General features: G+C 34.8%; 1 protein-coding gene across 1 annotated transcript in view; it reads right to left on the bottom strand.

The window, feature by feature from the left end:
- The window catches only part of PAK3 (p21 (RAC1) activated kinase 3), a 275,327-nt gene that overhangs the window by 137,097 nt on the left and 129,175 nt on the right, over positions 1-9,055 (bottom strand). The window lies entirely within an intron of this gene.

The raw sequence follows: 9,055 nt of genomic DNA, 5'->3' as shown, positions 1-9,055 counted from the left end.
TAAATAAAAATATAAAAATCCTAAAGCAAATGGAATGTAGCAGCTTATTAAAATGATACATCATGTCCAAGCAGGGTTTATCTCAGGAATCTAAGGATAGTTCAACATCAGCAAATTTATTAACATAATCCACTACAATGACAGATCAAGACAAACCATACAGTCATCTCAACAGATGCAGAAAAAAATTTTGACAAACTTTAATACCCATCCAAGATAAAAACCCATAGCAAGAAAGGAATACAATAGAACTTCCTCAACAAACCTTTAGAAAATTGCCAGGAGGTAATTCTGGCTACAAGCACAAGCTTTGGTGTCAGAGTGCTTAGGTTTGGGTCTTAGTTCCATCACATACAAGCTGTGTGATCTTGGGCAAATTATTTAATCTCTCTGAGCTTCACTTTACTCATTCATAAAAATGAGGAAAATAATAGTACCTTCTCCTCATAGTATTGGTATGAGGTTTAAATGAGGTAAATTACATAAAGACACTTACAAGAGTGTCAGACAATATTAATTACTCAATAAACCGTTATTATTAGTACTGCATATTGACAAAACATTAAGATGAGAAACAAGACAACGATGGTCATTATCACCATTTTCTATTCAACATTCTGATGTCCTAACCAATGCAACAAGGTAAGAAAAATAAATAAGAGAATAAGAATTAGAAAGCAAAAGAAAAAATTGCTATTGTTTACAAATAATATGGCTGTATAGAAATCTGAGACAGTCAGCCGATAAAATATTAGAATCAATATGAAAGTCCAGCAGAGTGGTTACATAAGATACCAGTCTACAAAAACCAATAACTTTCCTGTATATCAGCAATAACTTATTAGGATATCTGATAGAAAAAAAAAAGTGTCATTTACCATAGCAACAAAAACTACAAAATACTAGTTATAAGACCCTGAGCTTGTTATTTAACCTCTTTGGGCCTCAGTTTTCTTAAATGTCAAATAGATAAGTTAATAGTAGCTACCGCATAGTGTTCTTATGAGGACTGAATGAGAGAAAGCATGCACAGTACTTAGCAGTGTTCTCCTTCACAGAGGCTATGTACTCATTAAATGGTAACATTACTACTACTATTGTTATTATTGCTGTTGTTGTTTTGAAATTGGGTGATTTTCTTCCTCACAAAGTCCTGGTGAAAGAGGTATGACTCACAGTGTCATTCTCTTTCTGCAAATAAGAAATTGTTCAACAGAGTAGGGAAATGGTTTAGCCAAAGTAGGAGCATGTCAGAGCCCAAATTAGGCACACCATCTGGTTTCCCCTTTAAACAACCAAGGCACTCTGATGTACAGAGCAGTAAACAGATTAGCATAGTTCAGGGTGCGTGGGAGGGGTCTGTGGTCTAGAGCAATCCTGGAATTGTGCTCTTCCCCTTGCCAACAAAATCCCTGAAAGACGAGGAACATCCTGGAGTTATTCAGGGCTTAAGTCAAGTCAGTCTCTGAGTCCAGCTAATCTTGAGCAGTGTTGAGGAGTCTAGAGCTTCTTTTCATGTGTAAGAAGCCACTGCTTTTGCAATAAATGCCCAGTTCCATGTGCCCACTCTTTCCTACGAGAAGAGATGACTGCTTTAGCAGCAGGGTGCTACTGAAGGCCTCTCTGGAGAATCTTGTTTCTCTTTAGTTAGGTTCAAATAATTTAGTGTCTGCTTGCAAGTCACTGGAGAGAAACAGATATAGAATAAAAGACGGTGTCTCTTCCCTTTCACTCTGAGGCTTTTCACAACAATTCCATTCAGTAATTCTTTCTAACAGAAAATTTTCGTGAACCTTGAATATTGTTAGATTCTTTGCTAAGCATTTTATACATATCATCTCTTTTAATCATCACAATGACTTTTGCGGTAGATACTATTTTCATCCTCACTTGGCAGATAGGAAACTGAGGCACAGAGAAATTAAGTGATTTGTCCTAGCTCACATAATAAATGAGGAAAAGAGCTAATATTAAAGTCCAGGTCTGTGGACACCTAGCTCCTTCCACTTGACCATGACCTGACTGAAGAATACTTCATTCCATTATGCTTTCCGGGTATTTCCCAAAAGTGTGAGGCAGAGAAGTTCTTTTGAGGAAAGCACATGTTAGGCATTTGGCTTCAGCCACCAGTTTTTCCAAGCTAGTGTAAGAAGAAAGAGGTCTTTCTTTTTCTTCAGATAACAGGAGCTGAAGCTGTCATATGGCAGTACAAACAGTATGTCATGGAAAGGGCAAAGCCAGTCAGCCCTAAGTGGTGATTGCCACTATGACAGGATGATAATCTTCAAAGCAAGTGGCCTTTCTCTCCTGAGGCAGTGAAAAAAAGTGAGGTAATTTCCTGACTCAAGGGTTCTACAGTTTGATGGAGGTGTAACAAACCACAGTTGTCTCTCTTCTGTTCCCATTTGGCTTGATAACCTAAGGCAGGCAAGCAACAGGGTCTTCAGCAGAAATCTGATCTGCTGGGACTGGACCTCCAGGCCAGCCTCTTGTGCCACTCTTACCCCAAGCAAGATCCTGTTACCTGATGAGACTGAGCTTTTATGGTATATACAGAACCCTCCGTCTGGGAATTTTTTCACTTCTAGGAGGTTCCACAGATGTCTGGCTTCAATTTGCAGGGTACATCTGCCCAAAGTTCAATTCAACCCAAGCCAATGCTCTGCAGGTCATGAGTCCATGATGCTTATGCATTCTTTTCTAATGAAGATGGTACCTGGTCTCAAGTGTGGCACTACACTCAGTACACCATACAGCCATGATTTAACAAATCTTTAAAATTAGAAACTCCTTACCTTGATGAAACTTATCTACTAGAAATCTACAGCAAGCATGCTTTAATGGTGAAAATTTAGAAGCATTTTCATTAAAATGAAAAAGAAGAAAAGGATGATCATTAACAACTACGATTCCATATGGTATCCTAGCCAATGCAATAAGACATAAAAAGAAGTTAGGTTTAAAAATGAAGTGACAATCTATTCAGACCTCATAGCACTTTTAAAAGCAATTGGGTATATGATTCACAGGCCAAAATTGATAGCTTTCTATACACTAGCACTAACCAGCTGGGAAGTGTAATAGAAAAAAAAATAACCCAACCTCTGAAATACATAGGAATAAATCTGACCCCCAAAATGGTCAAAATTTTTATGAAGAAAACTATAAAAATTTATTGAACATCATAAATATAACAACATAAATATAGATAAATATAACTATAAATATAGATGAGAGACAGGATGTTGAGGATATAAATTCTCACAAAAGGAATCTTATAAGATCAACATAATGACAATCTAAGTCCTAAAAGATACTTCATAAAATTTGACAAGCTGATTATAAAATTCAAAAATAAAATGAATATGTAAGAATAGCCAAGATAATTTTAAAAAGAAATAGGCAAGGTATTTGTAGATATCAAAGCATGTGATACCTCTGAGTAATTAAAATGTATTTGCATAAGACTAGACAAAAATAAATCAGCAGAGCATAATGAAAAGTCTAGAAACTGATTCATGTATCTATGGGAATTCAGTAAAAGTGGCATCTCAAATCACTGAAAACCCTGACTATTGAAAACACTGCATCTGTACAATAGGTTATCAGTTTAAATAAATAACATACTTACCTAATATACATCATTCAGAAAACTAAATTTCACGTGAATGAAAGATCTAAATGAAAAATATGGACATAGTCTTCATCTAGAATATATAATAAATGCCTACGGATCAACAAGACAAAGATGATCAACACAGTAGCAAAATGCGCAAAGAATGAAAACCAAAAGTTCACAGAATGGTAAACCCAAATGGCCAATAAATCTGAAAATATGTCCACTCTTCCTAGTAATTAACAGTGAGATACCATTTTCATCCATCAGATTTTCAAAATGTAATTTTTTTTGAAACATCAAATGTTGACAAGAAAAATGTTTAACCTGACACTACTCAAGCCACTAGCTGTAACTTCCAGGTTATAAGAAATACAAGGGAAACAAGAACATGTAAAATAATACTGTTATCACAACACCATTTGAGACAATCAGACAAATACGGAACAGTCTACAAGACAATTACCTTGGTATCTTTCAAAATCAATGTTATGGGGGGAAAAGGTAGGAGTATTGTTCTAGAATAAAAGAGTCTAAAGAGACATAACAAAATGCAGAGTTTCACAAATGACCAAACTGACTCAAAAAGAAATGTAAAAATCTGAATAGACCTATATAAAGACATTGAGTTAATAATCAATTAATTTCTACAAGGAAAAGCCCAGGACAAGAAAGCTTCACTGGTGAATTCTACAAAATATTTAAAGAAGAATTAACACTGATACTCCACAAACTCTTCTAAACTTAGAAGAGGAGGGAACACTTCCTAACTCCTTCTGTGAGGCCAGTATCACCCTGATACCAAAACCTGATAAAGACATCGACAAAAAGAAAACTACAGACCAATACCCTTTACAAATAATAGATGCAAAATCCTCAACAAAATAGCAGCAAATAAAAGCCAGCAGCATATAAAAAGGATGATACATCATGACCAAGTGGGATTTATCCCAAAAATGCAAGATTGGTTCAACATATGAAAATCAATCGACGTAACACACCACTTTAGTAGAATAAAGGGGGAAACCCCATATGATCATCTCAATAAAAAAAGAAAAAGCATTTGACAAAACCAAACATTCCTTCATGATGAAAACACTCGACGAACCAAAGATAAAAGAAAACCTCCTCAACCTGATAAAGGGTATCTATGAAAAACCCATAGCTAACACTATACTTAATAATGAAGGGCTGAAAGTTTCCCCATAAGATCATAAGACATAAATGTCAACTCTCACCATTCCTATTCAACATTGCTTGGAGGTTTTAGCCAGGACAATTAGGTCAGGAAGAGAAATAAATGGTATCTAGACTGGAAAGGAAGAAGTAAGACTATCTCTGTTCATTAATGATATGATCTTATATAGAGAAAATCCTAAGGAATCCACTAAAAAACTTTTAGAGCAAACAAATGAGTTCAAAACAACTCAGTATCAAAAAATAAACACTCTGATTTAAAAAATGGGCAGAAGATCTGAATAGACATTTTTCCAAAGTTGATATACAGATGGCCAACAGTCACATGAAAAAATGCTCTAAATCACTAATCAACAGAGAAATACAAATTGAAACCACAATGAGACATCACCTCACATCTGTCAAAATGGTTATCATCAAAAAGTCTATGAATAACAAATGTTGGCGAGGATGCAGAGAAAAGGGAATGCTAGTAAACTGTAAATTGGTGCAGCCACTGTGGAAAACAGTATGGAGGTTCCTCAAAAAACTAAAAATAGAGCTACCATATAATCCAGCAATTCCACTGCTGGGTAAATACCTGAAGAAAACAAAAACACTGATTCAAAAAGATACATGTACCCCAATGTTCATAGCAGCATTATTTCCAGTAGCCAAGATATAGAAGCAACCTAAGTGTCCATCAACTGGTGAATGGATAAACAAGATGTGGTACACACACACACACACATACACACACACACAGTGGAATATTCCTCAGCCATAAAGAAGAATGAAATTCTGCAATTTGCAACAACGTGGATGGACCTAGAGGATATTATACTCAGTGAAATGAGTCAGACAGAGAAAGACAAATACTCTTTGTTATCACTTATATGTGGAATCTAAAAAATAAACAAATGTATATAATAAAATCGAAACAGATTCACAGATAGACAGAGAACAAACTAGTGGTAAGCAGTGGGGAGAGGGAAGGAGGGGCAAGATAGGGAAAGGGAATTAAGAGATACAAACTACTATGTATAAAATAAATAAGCAACAAGAATATACTGTACAGCATAGGGAAATATAGCTATTATTTTATAATAATTTTAAGTGGAATATAATCTATAAAAATATCAAAGCACAGTGTTGTACACCTAAAACCAATATAATATTGTAAATCAACTACACTTCAATAAAATAAATAAATGAGTTCAGGAAGGTTGCAGGATACGAGATCAATATAAAAATTGTATTTCTATACATTAGCAATGAGCAATCTAAAAATGAAATTAAGAAATCATTTCCATTTACAATAGTATCAAAAAGAATAAAATACTTAGCAATAACTCTAACCAAAAGAGTGCAAAAATTGTACACTGAAAACAAAATATTATTGATAGAAATTAAGACTTAAATAAATGAAAAGACAACCCATGTTCATGGATTGGAAGACTTATTAAGATGGCAACACTCCCCAAATTGATCTATAGATTCAATGAAATCCCTATCAAAACTCCAACGGCCTATTTTTGCAGAGATGGACAAGCTGATCCCAAAATTCATATGGAAATTCAAGGGTTCCAGGATAGCCAAAATAATCTTGAAAAAGATGAACTAAGTTGGCAGACTCATACTTCCAGTTTCAAAACTTACTACAAAACTACAGTAAGCAAGACAGTGTGGTAGTGGCATAAGGATAGACATATAGAACAATGTAACAGAATTGAAAGTCCAAGACCATTTAAAGAAAAAAGAACAGTCTCTTCAACAAATGGTGCCAGGACAACTGGCTATCCACATACAAAAGAATGAATTTTGACCCCAACCTTATGTCATATACAAAATTTAACTCAAAATGGTTCAAAGACTTAAATATAAGTACTAAAAACTATAAAACTTTTAGAAGGAAACACAGAAGTTAATCTTCATGTGTTTGGACTAGGCAACATTTTCATAGATATGACACCAAAAGTATGAGCAGCCAAGGGGGAAAAATAGATAAATTGGACTTTATAAAAATTTAAAACTTTTGTGTGTCAAAGGAAGCTATCAAGAAAGTGAAAAGACAACCCACAGAATAGGAGAAAATATTTGTAAATCACAGATCTGATGAGACGCTTGTATCTAGAATATATAAGGAACTTGTATAACTCAATAAAAAAAGACCACCCATTTTAAAATGGTAAAGGATTTAAACAGACATTTCTCCACAAAGGTACACAAATGACCAAAAAACACACAAAGATGCTCAGCATCATTAGGGAAATTCAAATCAAAACAGATACCACGTCATGCCCACTAGACTAGCTATAACATTTCTTAAAAAGTAAAATAACAAATGTTGGCAAGTATTTGGAGAAATTGGAACCCTCATACACTGCTGGTGGTAATGTAAGATGTTTTAGTCACTGTGGAAAACAGTTTGACTGTTCCCTGAAATGTAAGCATAGAGTTATTATATGACCCAGCAATTCCACTCCTAGATATGTACCCAAGAGAAATGAAAACATATGTCCACACAAAAATTTGTATGGGAATGTTCATAACAGCATTGTTTATAAAAGCCCCAAACTGGAAGCAACCCAAATGTCCATCAACTGAGAAATATTATTCAGCCATAAGAGGAATAAAGTACTCATACATGCTACAACAGGGATGAATCTTGTGAATATTATGGCTAAGCGAAAGAAGTCAGGCACAAAAGGTCACATATTGTATGATTCCATTTATATGAAATGTCCAGAATAGGCAAATCTATAGAGACAGAAATCAGATTACCAGTTGCCAGGTATTGGGAGGAAGGAGAATGAGAAGTGACTGCCAACAGGGGTGAGATTTCCTTTTGGGGTGATGAATGTTCTGGAATAAGGTAGTGGTGATGTCTGTACAATCTAATGACTGTACCTAAAACCACTGAATTGTTCAATTTAAAATGCTGAGTATTTTTTGGTATTTGAATTATTATTTCAATAAAAAATGCACTTAGTTAGCCTTGGCTGGATCCTGGTTGCCAAAATAAAACATTATAAAAGACAATTTGAGAGACCGAGGGAAACTTAAATGTGAACTGGATATTAAATGATATAAAGTTTAGGAAATTATTGTTAATTTTCGTAGGGGTGATAAGATATTGTGTGAATATAATTGGCATGTATGTAGGATAATGTCCTATTTTAAGAGATTCTTGCTGAAGCATTTAAGGGTCAAGAGTCATGATACTTAAAACTTAACAGTGAAGTGGTTCACCAAAAAACAGATAATAGATAGATAGATAGATAGATAGATAGATAGATAGATAGATGACAGATAAAACAAACATGACAAATGTTAACAATTAATTAATTTAGGTGTGATTATATGGACAGTCATTATACTGTCACATTTTTTATGTTTGAAATTTTTCACAATAAAAGCTTGAAAAAACATTTGCAAAGGATTGGGGAAGCACATACATTCATACACTTTAGTGGAATTTAAATTTTGAAAAGGCACGTAAGAGTGTGACTTTGCAGTACTTATTACAATGAAAAAGGGGGGAATTCACAATGACCCGGTGATTCCCATTCGCAATATCTACCCTACAGAAATCCCTGCTCAATTACACAAGGAGGCATAAGCTAAGACTTTCACTGAAGCACTGTTTGCAATAGAAAAACACTGTAAACAACCTAAATGTCCACTGATAAGGGAGTAATTACATAAATTGAGATATATTCATAATATGCCACGCTATGCAGTAATTTATTGTAAATGAACTAGGTACATGACAAGATCGTCAAGACAACGTAGGGTAAAAAAGCAAGTTGCAGAATGATATGTACTACCCAGCATTTGTACAAAAAGTCCAGGCATAAAATAATCCTCTATATTTGCATAGGTCCCTATATATGCATGTAAACATAGAGATAAAGGTCTTAAAATACACTCACCAGATGGATGACACTGTCAATTTAGGGAGGGAGCGGGGAGTGAGATTGAGTGTGATAATACCACATATGAGACCAAAACCCAACCCAATGTAAGGAAAGGAGAGAAATGGGCAGAAAGGAGTTCAAGGGACATGAAGGACAATGAATTATGGTTTGTTTAAGTCTCTAAAGATTGACAACAAACCTACACATGAAAGATTTATTTAAACAAGTATTTTCCCTCATGTGGTATAGCAAGAAGTGGGATAGCAGGAGGCACAGAAGATTTTATCTACTTGACTTTCTTGTTCAAGATCTCCTCTAGTCCCTCCCAATTTGGCTGACACAT

The sequence above is a fragment of the Balaenoptera physalus genome, assembly GCF_965194825.1.
Source record: "Balaenoptera physalus genome assembly, chromosome: X".
NCBI lineage: Eukaryota > Metazoa > Chordata > Mammalia > Artiodactyla > Balaenopteridae > Balaenoptera > Balaenoptera physalus.
This window is presented reverse-complemented; position numbering and strand designations above follow the sequence as displayed.